The following is a 13,353-nucleotide window of genomic DNA, read 5'->3' as shown; positions in this document are numbered from 1 at the left end:
TGAAATATTAGCATTCTCTAATTTGTTTTTTTAGCCGGTCGCTTGTGTCAGATTTTCTGCTTGAATCTGAATGTCCTACAATCTCTAACAATTAGCATTTCTGCTTCTACAGAAAAATCCTCTTTGAGACTTGTGAACTGTGTCACACACATTATAAACAGTTGCAATAGAAACACAAAACATAGACACAATAAACCCAAGGGGCATCAAGAAAATTGGATAATTGCAGGTTGTGCCTTACCAACCTGAAACATGTTTTACATAATTGGTAAACCAATTCACTTTTTTAAGTCACAGCCATGTCTACTTTTAACTCTACTACTACACTCATTTTACTCTATGTAGTTGATTTAATTGTAACAGCTATAACATGATTGACTTCATGAAGTTAAAAGGCCTTAGCAAACGAGCTTTGCCTTCCAAGGACAAAGGCCATGTGTGTATTTCTATAGACAGAGAGGAGGTCGTGGGAGGTTACACAGGCAGCTGACAATCAGATCAAACAGTAGACAGTGGAGCAAGCAAAGATATAGAGCTATCAGAAGCAGCAGGTCAAGTGATAAAATTGTTATGATCATGATAACATATACACAGAGGCAAGCAGAGGGAAATAAAATCTTATCAGTTTGATAAAAAACAGTTTACCCTTGCAGTTTTAATTTAGGGCCCGACCAGGTCCAGCACATACATTTGTGTCCCATACTAATGCCAAGAGTTGGGAAGACCAATTTATCTGGACACAAATGTTTCTCTGGTACATGTTTGAGATCAAAACCTATTTCTTAGGGATTTCTAATGGTGCCAAAGAGCCGATGTGTGTGGAAATCTTTTGTTGATGTGAATATTATCATAAGCAGAATAAATTAAGTTGCTCTATATTTATATGTCGGGCCTGGTTATTACAAATACATAGAGAAGGATCAAGCACAAGCAGGCCTGGTGCTCAATCCACAGACAAAGAGCCATGCATACTGGAAGACAAATAGTAGCTTCTTCCGTTTATCCTAGCCTACAATCTTTTTTTCAATTTGTCTCATGTTATTCATTATCTTCCCTGTACTGTAGTTCACCAACCTTCCAGTGGGGGGAGCTGTGGCGACGAGGACTCCTGGTGCTCTGAGTGTGCAGGGAGAGAAGTAGGGGCTGCGGGGGTGATGGATGGAGAGGGAGTGGCTGTTGCTGAGCTAATGGCCGTGGCTACACCTTTTGGAGTGTCTGATGATGATGTGGGAGTGGCTTCATTCTTACAGGGAGAAGCTGAGGAACTAAGGGGCGTGGTGGCGGCTGCTGTACTAACCACCGGGGCAGGTGCAGTCGTACTGGGTGTGGCTGTGGAGGATACGAGTGTGGCCGAGGGGACGAAAGGCTTGGCATCGACGTTGAGGGACGATCCAACAGCAGTCATTGGAGGGTTTGTGCCAGCGGCAGCTAACAGTGTTGGGTTGGTGGACAAAGCGGAAGTAAGGGGAAGGTCTGGAGTGCTTTTGGAAGGGTTGAAAACTGAAGAGGTTTGTGAAGCAAGGATGCCGATTTCTGTTAGAGTGGACTTTGTCAGGGGAGCCGTGGAAACGGAGGGGGTGTTAGTGATAGGAGTGGTGGACTGTGAGTCAGGAGTGGAGCCTGGAGGAGTCTGGAGGACTGAATCCAGGAAAGAGAAGGTCTGGGAGACTGGGCTCAGATTATCCCCTGTCAACAATGCTAGACTACCACTAACATCTTCACCTAAACTACTGTTGTAGGCAACACTAGCAGCTTTGCTGTTAGGTTCAGGTTTGCTGTGCGAAACTTTCTCTTCATCGTGTTTATGACCATCTTCAGCAGACAAAGGGAAATCGTCTATACACATCGGCTCGTAAGAGCGTGGAGATGAATCTGTTGCAAGGCTAGCATGGAAACGGTTAATGAAATTTGTGGGTATTTGTGTAGGGGCGGAGGGCAATGCAGGGCTGGGGTAGGAGTCTGGAGCTTTGGAGTCTGAAGGACCAGAGTTGGCAGTTGTAGCCCAGGTAGGAGTGATTGTAGCCAGTGTGGGAGAGATGGGCTGCTGCACTCCCCACTCCTCTGGAAGTCTTGCCCGACTCTTAGTTTTCCTGCCTTTCACTCTACCTCCTCCTCCACTCTCTCTGATCTCCCACTCCCAGTTCTCCTCCTCGTCCTCATCCTCATCCAGTCCGCCCTATGCTTGTCTGATTGGCCAATGTTATTCTCTGGCTATCCAAGAAGTTGTAGACCTGGTCATGGCCCTTCTCTTCTTCTTTCGCCCTCTGCTGCTGCTGCTTGGCAGCCTCGCCCCCGGCCCCACTCTCAGGGCTGAGGGGTTCGGAGGCGGAGGAAGTGAGACTGCTGTCATCCACTGAGCTGCTGGGAGAGAGGATGGGAGCTGCCGAGGGAGGGGGGAGGTTTTATAAAAAAGGAGGAACCAATCACATACTGTGTCAGATAAACGATGAGCCAAAATGCCATCAGATTGTGGTTACCATAGGTGGTTAAGAACTACTTCATGTCTAAATTGTTTACTGTTTCATGGCAGTAAATAGGTGCAACAACTGGTCTCATCAACATTAAGGTCCATAGGAGCTGAAGTGATTTCATGAAGGAGGGAGTTTGTGGAATTACCAATTACTGAAGTAGTATTATTGTTTATTTTGTAGGGATAGGCTACCACAGAAGTAGCTGTCCCTTCTTAAACAGTCAGACAATCTCATGGATACCATTCTTATGCTGTTGTGTGTAATTTGATGGTGTGTAAAATAGGTAAGATTCTATTTACAGGTCTTGTGAGTGCTACTGAAAATTTGAAAGAAGTTGGATAAAGCATTTTGTGTCTCCAGTATGAGCAAAAAATATTAAAAAGACAAGTCAGTGTCTGTGTCAGTTGGGGGTGGAAATCACCAGACGCCTCCCGATACGATATCATCACGATACTATGCCACAATATGATATTATTGTGATTTAAAACATATTGCAATATTTTGCGATATATTGCATTTTATAACCTTTTTTCCAACTTCTATTTTTTCCCAATTTCAAAAGATCTGTTTTCATCTTAAGTGATACATTTCTCTGTTTGTTCATATCATTTCAGGTTATTGCTGCAAAATGGGATTGTAAAGCAGACAAACTGACCACGACATATATTATAAAAGAAACATTTGGCGCCTCTTTATCGATACAGTATTGCCACTGAAAATATCGCGATACTATGCTGTATCGATTGTTTCCCCACCCCTAGTGTCAGTGTCAGTGTCGGTGCCTGGGTGTTTCCAGCCATAGTAACCACAGTCTGCTTTGAGGCTCCTTTTAGCACAACCTCTTGAACATTTTCATAACATATGATGTATGTGATGGTGCCTGCTTTTATAAATACCTGTCATTTACTCACTGTTACACACGTCCTATGTTTCAGTAAAGGCTACATAATCAATTTATATTCTTCTTATTAGTCACATTTTACAGGTGCCGTTTACAGCAGTATAATGATTTAGCACCGAGCATCAGGTGAGAAGAATTTGCTTGGATATATCTGAATGGTTATCTCTGCCAGGGTGAAAGTGGTTGGAATGAATTTACGTTTAATTTTAAACAATATTTTATTCAAATGTACCAAATTGTTATGGTCGCTTAGTAGGACCAAAGCTCACTTTGAATACAGTACAATGAGAGGGAATAAAAGTCAGAAGATCCATTGGCTGGTCATATCATATTGCGTACATTTTCAATTCAGTAAATTCTAAATGGAGTCTGGAATGGGATGTGTTTTAAGATACAATTTTCAGTCAAACAATGGACATATTGTCGGATTCTGTCTTTGTGGAAAAATATGTTTGATTCACCTCTTTTAAACAATCATCATCATCATCATCATCATCTCCATCATCATTACCCAGGGGGCAGAGCTGGTCGTTTGAGCAGGCACGCACAACAGAGAAAAACAAACACACTGGGAGGAACAGAGCTCTGAAGCGATGTAATGAGGTAAATGAATCAAGCACGTTACAAACAGGGTCAAGCATGCATGATTAAATATAAATGCATGCATGTCTGAAGAATCCTGGCAATAAATGGATCATTGTCCTACATGCAGAAACACTAAAATGATCCAAAATGACCCAATAAACATATGGAATGTGTTACAGAACTACAACACAATGGCAAACTGTACACATGCAAGCTTTAACAAACAAAGAAAGAAATTCAGCTTCCACTGAAATGATCCCTTCATTTGTCTGTTCCCACTATCTTGTTTTGGGGATGAAGTTGGGTATGGTTTTCCTCTGAAGCAATATTTCTCAATTATTTCTGACAAGCACTTCATCAGCTCAGCGAGAATGAGAGAGAGAAGGAAATAAAACAGACAGACAGAGGGACATCCTCTATAAATAAAACTCTGACCTTAACAGCCCTCTCAGTCTTCCTGTTTTTATAATCTCTGTTGTCATCACTCCCATCTCCTCAATATGTCTTGAATCGCTGGGTATTAATGTGAATTCAGAAAAAAAAGGTGCTTTCCCTTCTACATCTGGCACCTTTCCCTGTATTTCTAAATTAATTGATTGAATTGAAGTTGCTATTTTCTCCTTTTATAGCTGCGCTATAAACAACTCGAGGAAGAGACAAGGCCGGGGCATTATCATCTATATTTAATGTTATAAGGTATTTTGATGAGAGTACATCTTAATCTCAAATCTGGCAAACTGCCAAGAGAAACATTAACGTTGGAGCGCTGGCTGCCTTAAACACAGCTTATGCAAAAGTGCTGTGTGTGAGAGTTAATCTGAAATGTTAGGCAAATGGGTTTTGTCTCAGTGAATTCCACTGGCACCTGCAAAGACAGAGCAGCAGGTGTGTATAGGATTTTAGATTTCAAGCCCAGAAATACAGTTTGAGATGAAGTGACACAGATAGCGTAGAAGGCTGGTTGATAAATGTGTCAGTGTCCTGTTCTGCATCAGTAATATCAAAGGTTGAGTTTTCTTTCTGAAGCTTATACATCTTTTTGTTGATTGTTTTAATCCAAATGATGTAACAGGGTCATCACATTTACAGAATTTCGCCAGGTATTTTGTAAAGGAGGGGTTAGCTAAGCACAGGATTTAAAAAAAAAAGCAGGACCATCACTGGTGGTATGTTATCTTTATGGTCAAAGCAATACAACAACTCTTTTTTATTCTAAAGATTGGAATGTGGGGCAGCCATTACATCAGCAATTAATGGCTGCTATGGGTAACAATCTCTCCTCAATTCCTCCCGGGTCCCTAGAAAACCCATTTCCTGTAATGATAGGATAGTAACTGTTACATCAACAACAACCAGTCGTACAGGCTATCTTTAGTACACCAGAAACAGAAGGGACAAGAGATACAAAATAAAGCCCTGAATAAGAGCTTGCTAAATGTTTAATACGTTTTGCAGATGCTGAGTCATTTAAAAGTTCAGAGGAGGGTCCTGCGGTTCAAGTCTTTATTTCTTCCCATTTCTCTCACCTGAAGATTTCCTGCTGAGAGAAATAACAGTCTGACTGAGTGCACAATTATGTTCAGGTGATGAAAGACTGCATGCATGTCTATTACATAATCCGAAATGTTGCTTTCAAGCAGTTACACAGGAAGACTGCAAAAGGTGTGTGGGCTGCAGGGTTAATCCTCCTGTGAAGTTAATGTTCAGCTGTTACTCACTCAAGCGTCTATTGATTATTATGAACATTAATAATTCATGTAACAGGAAGCAGTATGTCTTCTTAGGTTTCTTTTTTTACTATCAGGCTGCAGTAACTACTGAAGCCATTAAACTATGGCTTATCCTGTGTTTATTGTTGTCACTGCGTAAGTCCCATCTGTCTTTTGATCCAGTTTGTCCGTAGATAAAGACAATGGCAAAGTGCACAGAGCGTAAAGCCATGAGGCGACTGGTGACGTCAAAGCAGAGCAAAAGTGTCCCACCGACTAGAAAGGCTGCCCTCTGCTGCTGAAGCACATTACTCTTCTCCTGTCACCACTCGGCTCTGCTGTCCTGCTACAGGAACCCGTGGCAACTTTATATAATAAATAACTAAAGACATGACGAGACACGAGCTTGGGTTCACAAGACGAGACAAGATTTTAACACTATTTTAAAGTTAAACTTGAATTAAGAAATCTGACTGGTCTTTACTCAGAGAACCAAGGTTACAATGTAACCAAGCATTACATTGCAGCAGTAAACAAGGAAGTGGGCTGCTCTAGTATTGATTTATGACCATTTTAAGACGAACGGAGAACATTCTCTTTGTTTAATATCCTTAAAAGTAAAGACAGGTTGTGCTTTCTGCTTCTGACTCATTTAAAAAAAAACACAGAAAAAAGAGCGATCGGCGCGAGTCAGGCCACACTGAACTGCATGCGGCAGTCCGTGTGTGTGTGTTGGTGTGTCAGGGGTGAGAGAGAGAGAGAGAGAGAGAGAGAGAGAGAGAGAGAGAGAGAGAGAGAGAGAGAGAGAGAGAGGAGAGAGAGAGAGAGAGAGAGAGAGAGACCGACCCTAACGTTCTAACAGCAGCTTTATACAATTGTAACTCTGCTGCCACTCTGCAAAAATGAGCTCAGAGTCAACTCTGGCGAAGGGACAGGGGATCTTCTATGCTAATTTAGAGGTCCAAGCAGCTGTATTATAAAGTCCAACCAGGTCAGAGTTCATCTATTGGCGGCTGCTCTGCACTTGTGACCGATATCGCGAGACAGTTTTTACCTCGACGAGAAGTCCTGTCACATTTCCGCGAGATCTTGTCACACCTCTAATAGTTAGCATAACGTTTGAGATTTCATTAAAACAAATTCAAGATGATCAGGATTTAGATTCCTCAATTTCAGCCAACTTCAACCGTTCAAATCCAACCAGCCCTCCCTAACACATACATGAAAACACCGCTCAGTATTTAAGTAATTGCAAACTTAATGAGCAAAATTTTTGTCTAAAAACGTTTATGAACCTTAAACCACATTACATGTACCGTATGTTCCTCTCTCTCCTCATTCCCCTGACTCCACGCTCCCCTGATACAGTAACACATGCAACCGGCCTTCTGTCTGATACCTGCAGAGTGATCCATAGAGTGAATTCCTGGACCACCAGAAGAAAACAGATTGCTTCCACTGGTGTTACTGGTGGTTTTGTTTTCCACACCAAATAGGCCCGAACTCTTCTGGGTGTCCATAGCTGAACCCCATCCCAGTCTGGCCGACGGTGGTGCTCATACTGGTCTGGAACGGTGGCAGGCTGGACCCCATGGTGCCTCCCATCCAGTCTGAGAAAAGCCTGATGGAGAGACAGAGACACATTACCAACAGACAACTGGCTTGATGAAAATGGAAAATGGTACGTATTGCTGCTTTATACACCAGATACATTCGGCTTGCTGTTGTTGCTTTAAAATGTATTCTGAGGAAGCTGTAATAATAGGATGGGGGGAATCAATGCAGACTAGTATCACAATATTTTCCGTGGCAATACTGTATCAACACACGGACAACAAAAATCACATTTTTATTGGATAAATTAGACATTACAATTTAACGTTTTGGTAATAGAATAATAAAAGTAATCTTGTAGCCCACTAAATGAGAGATGTCACACAAAGACACAAAGTTGTTGACAAATTGTTCCTTCGGGGACATAATTTGAAGTGGGAAAAAGGGTAACAAATTGCAATATATTGCAGAATATTGCAATATGTTTAAAATTGCAATGATATCACATAGTGACAAGTATTAGTATAAGTATTGTACAGTGAAGTATTGTGATAATATTGAATTGTGGGGCCTCTGGCCATTCCCACCCCTAGTAATAGCATTATATCCAGCCTGAAGCAGGTAAAGTTTTGTATTATAATTTGCAAAACTGTACTAGACAACACTAATAACTTATTGTTACTACTAATACGCATAAGCATTAGCTACCAACTTTAAAGCTACTAATGTAGAATTTGAAAAGTACACCCAGTGGTCATATCAAAGACCACGGCCAGCTGCACTCATTTTGATGATGAACATTTGACACCCACTGCATGTGTGATTTGTGCAGTTTAAGGCACAAAAAAACCAAGTTTAATGTTGATCTCTTCATAAACTCATTATGGTTTGTTTTCTGCCCCCTTCCTGCACGTAGATCTGATTGATGGCGTTGCTCCGATGTCTATAGAACTGGAAAATGTCTTGGAAATGTATATGTGCATATGTTTATGTTTGGTAAAAATAAAATGAGTTATTTGTGTGTGAAACTTAAAAAAATCCCTGCGGCTGTGTAAAAGCATGAAGATGATAAACAGACAGGGATGTGTTATTCACCAAACCCTGTGGTCCAGATGAATGATTCAAAGGAATTTGTAATTAAAAAGAAAACGGTTAAAGTTCCGAAATGTTTTTGATTTCGTGATATTGGGGAAAACCTTGTTTGTACCAGCCCTACAAGCAGACAACAAAGAACAACACAAAAGGAGAGCGTGCTTGGTATGAGTAGGTGTTGGACAAACTGAGAGACCAATAAAGGACTGATGAAGAGAATATATAGTATACTGTATATTTATATCTCAGACTAGTGGAGTGTCATAATTCCAACAGTGCTGAACAACTAAAGAGCAGCAGCTTGCATCAAAGGTTAATGTTTAATTCTTTACCCTCCTGGTCGATTTTTGCACAGAATATCTCATTTTATTATAAAACATTTTAGCCGCTAGATCATGTTTTCACAACAACTTTAACACGACAATAACACATCTACAGCTATAGCGTAGAAAATAAAACCAATTCATGAAGCCATATTTAGGCTCCATATTTAGGCTCAATTTTCTAAAATGAAATTACAATTTTACCAATTTCAGCCAAATTAGTTCATAGCTTATCACACATTGAGTATCACCAGTTACAAACAGAGAGGAGCAGTAATATGAACTCCTTCTTAGTCTGTAGTGAGAGGTACAAATGACACAGGAGGTGAAAAAGTAAAGTGGACCTAGAAATGAGTCAGGCGTGCTTTTGTCCTTTGTCTTGTTCCACTGATCTGTCCTCCCACCCATCATAGGACCTGAAAAGAGAGAAAGAAAGAGAGAGAGAGAGAGAAATGGAAGAATGAACATGGAAGGCAAAATGAGAGAATCAGAAAAGGGGCCAGAGAGCCAGACGGAGAGAGTCAAAATGAGTGGGAGGACGTGAATGACCAGGAGAGATGCGGAGCAGAAAGAAATGAACCAGCGGGACAGAACATAAAAACAAATGGTAATGTTAGACGGTGGAAATATTCAAATGTGTGCATTGAGTATGTAAAGGTAAATGGAATAAAAACGCCTTAATAGTTGTTGTTGTTGCCATTTTAGACTTGCCACAGTAGGAAAAGCAGAGGTATAAGTAACAAAAGTTATTTTGTGGTCTACTAGCATGGCTTACTGGGACACCTGAATAGAACATCACGTGACCACGTGTAGAATGACCACATGTGACCACATGTAGAATGTGAATGTCCTTATGATGTGTACCCAAATGTAAGGGGAGATCACTTTGCTTGTCTCACAAGGCTATGATAAATTATTTGCCTTTTTAACATGTTAAGCTTTTCCTTGTGAAAATACATTAACACATGGAAAGCTGTGCCCAGAAGTGTCATAAGGTGAGTGTTGTTTTCGGACTGACTTGGGGGGGAACTACAGCTCCCATGGCCCTCTGCAACAACACAAAAACTGCTCAAACTCTGTGCAAATGTCCTCCATTCTAAAGTGGGAAAGCTGTGTGATGAATAACTAGCGCGCCCTCCACCCTCACCGGACAGGTAGTCGGAGCTGAAAGCAGAATGTCCTGGTGGTCTTGGCGTCCCTGACGACATCATGGAGGACATCATCCTGGACCTAGAGGAGACAAAAAAGCATTATCAGAATCATCGAAAACTGCACCTGAATCTGTCACTCTGCTCTTCACACAATCACACGGATCTTGCTTCCAAAACCAGCCTCTCCAGCCTGTTCGTGTGTGTGTGTGTGATATTACTGTGTGTGTGTGTGTGGTGTTGTGGGTTGGTGTGCGTACATATTTTGACAGTGAGGCAAGCAGACACAACACGTCACTGAAGGAACTATCACCATGGTTACGCAAGGAAAGGACTACGCTTGCTGTCAGAGGATGTGTCTTAAATGATCAATGCCTATGTGCCACCAGCTGAGGTCAACACACACACACACACACACAGACACACACAGACACAGACACACACAGATACACACACACACACAGACACACACACAGACACAGACACACACAGACACACACAGACCACACACACAGACACAGACACACACAGACACACACACACACACACAGACACACAACACACACACACAGACAACAGACCAGAACAGACAACACACAGACACACAGACACAGACAGACACACACACACAGACACACAGACAGACACACACACAGAAACACAGACACAGACACACAGACACACACACACTCGATGGGTTATGCAACAAAACAAGCAGCAGAAAAACCCAATCAGGAAATTAAAAATATCTAAAATAATGATGGAGGTTGAGTTGTTTTGTGATTGGCAGCATTGAAGGGTTTGGAGGCGGAGAGGAGGATCTCTGGGAGAAAGGAAGAGACAGTTTTAGGTTGTAGGGGGGTTTGTGGGTGAAGCTGCACACACACTACAGCATATACACTATGATCAATGTATATATGAATACTGTATATGTTGATATTACTGCTAGGTAAGGAAGGTAGAGGAAGCAGGAGGAGTGGAGTTAAGTGCTGTTGTATAATAAAATAAATCAAACGGGGGATCCACTGACTAAAGTAAAGATGTGCACTGCTGGCACCATTACATCCAATTAAGCAAAGATATATATATATATAAAACCTTTTATTATTATAACAATAAAAGTATGTTATTAACTAAATAATAACATTTTACTGTGTCAGGGGTCATTACATGATCAAATGTAGCTACACGTAAGCACTATTACATTAAAATTTCAAAAGCTATGACAAAACAAGATGAATATTTATGTAAAATTATGAAATTAAATGAACCCGTCATTAAAAACCTTTTTTAATAATAAAAAAAAAAAACACTTTGGTTTTGGATTTTACGAGATTGTGCTAGTGATGGTTTTAGTGTGTACACCCCCATACTGGGGAGGAAGCATTGACATCCTTAGATCAGCCCATAAAGGGGAACTACGCCCAATCTTAAAATGCAAACATGTTATTTCTATGGTCTCTGACAATGCTAATATTGACTATAAAATCATAGCTGTCAGATAAGTGTAGTGGAGTGGGTACAATATTTAGTATAAACTATCTCAAATTGTACCTAAGTACAGTATTTGAGTTACGACCATTAACCTCAACATCCGCTATTTCCTGTTGGAATACTTATAAATAAATACTATCTTAATCTATTTAATTCATTGTAATAAAGTACAGTGGGATTAAATATAAGTGATCATTTTCTTTCCCATTCATTAGCCTGCTGGTGCTATATAGCAAAAATGATCTGTCCGTGGTCCTGGAATAGCAGGGGGAAGCTTGATAAGGGAAAGGCCTACAACATAAACTCTGAGGGACATACTGTATCAGGTATGACACACTCCTACTGAGACACACACACACACACACACAACATGATTGTTCATTGTGGAGCTGAAAGATGTCACTGTTCAAAGGACATGAAGTGGTCTACACAAAAGCTGAAAACCTGTTTTTTTACTAAATTCAGAGGGAGTAAGGATACACATTTTGGCGCTGGGCCAATATCAGTGAAATGGTTATAAATGGTTAATGGTAATAACTACCAAGCTTAGGCACACTGGAATGAGTGCAAGGTGTTTCCTAAGACTTGCTGAATTTACATCAACCTGAAACTAAACACACACACAAAACAAACACACCACACACACACACACCCAACAACAGAACTGTTAGACAAAACTGAAAAGCTGGAGACACACAGCAAGAGTAACATCTGAGTATTTGGTCGACAAAGACATGAAAAAAAGGAAAAAAAAAAACACTGAAGTGGAGTCCTTCTTCAATGAGGTATTTAAAGATAAAAATCTGCCTTATAAAAACCAAAGTGAAATTGCGCACCGAGTGGGCCTGTCACAAAACACGGTTTGAGACGGATGATCGTCCGATGCAGAGATATCTGGCAAAGAGGCTATTTTACAAATACCAAAGCAAGAAAAGGTCCTCCATTCAAGGTCAAAATCTTCCAGAATAAACGTCAGAAGTGTCAAAGAGAGAGTGCAGTTCAAGGATCCGAGAACTGAGAGTTGAGAACTGGCCTGACATCCAGTATATGGACATAAACTTGAGGACATAAAATATGGAAAACTACTTTTTCCATGTAATTCCATGCTTATTCCATAGCCATGTTACGTTAATTAATTTATTATTGACGAAAAATCCGACTTATGTTAATTCAGGAACTCACGAAAAAATATTTAAATTAAATCAGTGGGAAACTAAACATCCAGTTATGTTGTTTTCACAAAGGACTGTAGATTATGCCTAAGTTGTTAGCATTATAGTGTCAGATGAGATATTTGCAATGAATTCAGAGTAGGAACTTACACATATTTTATGTATTAATTAGGTTGGGAGTTAGAAACAGAAATATATGAAGGAAATGGAATTCAAGAAGAGTTCAGCTCACTTAGCATGGCAACCTTGACAACTAGAGTGGCAACACAAATTTTTCTGTTTGAAACTATTTGTATGAATGTATATCTGTGGTTTAATTTAGTCATTTTCTGTAAGTTTTGTTGCTCCAATAAGGAATCTAAAAGTATGAATCCAAAGAAAGATATTGATTTTTTGTATGATACATAAACTCCCAAAGAAAGGTCTTAAAATTGCCCATATAAATATATGCAGTCTCAGGAATAAATTGAGTGATTTAACAGATATAGTGTAAGACAAATTGGCAATGTTTGAAACTCATTTAGACTCTACATTTGATGATGCAACTTTGATGGATACAGCAAGCCACGGCGTTCCATTCACACGTAATAGGAACAGCGTGGCTTGGGAGTGGACTCTTCAAGCAGCAAAGCAAGTGCATTCTGGGATTTGGTATTTTTCAGCCACATGAGCCAAAAACACATTTTCTGGCTTTGAACTTTCTCCCAAATACTATCGAAACAACAAAACACTCAGTATGGTTTTAAAAAATCTCTTAAGAAATATAACCTTTAAAGAAACTTCAATATCTAATACCAATTTTGAGAGCGTCATTACCACATTACACACTTAACAATAAATACACAACTTAATGAATATTAGAAGTTCTACTGCCCTCTACATTGCATTTCACACACACCACCCG

General features: G+C 40.3%; 1 long non-coding RNA gene and 1 pseudogene across 1 annotated transcript; both read right to left on the bottom strand.

Annotated features, from left to right (window-relative positions):
* Positions 1–1,038: 1,038 nt before the first annotated feature.
* LOC116685126 (mucin-5AC-like) lies at positions 1,039–7,267 on the bottom strand (annotated as a pseudogene).
* Positions 7,268–7,271: 4 nt separating this feature from the next.
* LOC116685127 (uncharacterized) lies at positions 7,272–9,821 on the bottom strand. The gene is made up of 3 exons (XR_004330908.1): positions 9,783–9,821; positions 8,980–9,051; positions 7,272–7,287 (listed from the first exon to the last, which is right to left on the bottom strand). It is a non-coding gene; the product is annotated as an uncharacterized LOC116685127 (long non-coding RNA).
* Between the last annotated feature and the right edge of the window lie 3,532 nt (positions 9,822–13,353).

The sequence above is a fragment of the Etheostoma spectabile genome, unplaced genomic scaffold, assembly GCF_008692095.1.
Source record: "Etheostoma spectabile isolate EspeVRDwgs_2016 unplaced genomic scaffold, UIUC_Espe_1.0 scaffold00569548, whole genome shotgun sequence".
Taxonomy (NCBI): Eukaryota; Metazoa; Chordata; class Actinopteri; order Perciformes; family Percidae; genus Etheostoma; species Etheostoma spectabile.
This window is presented reverse-complemented; position numbering and strand designations above follow the sequence as displayed.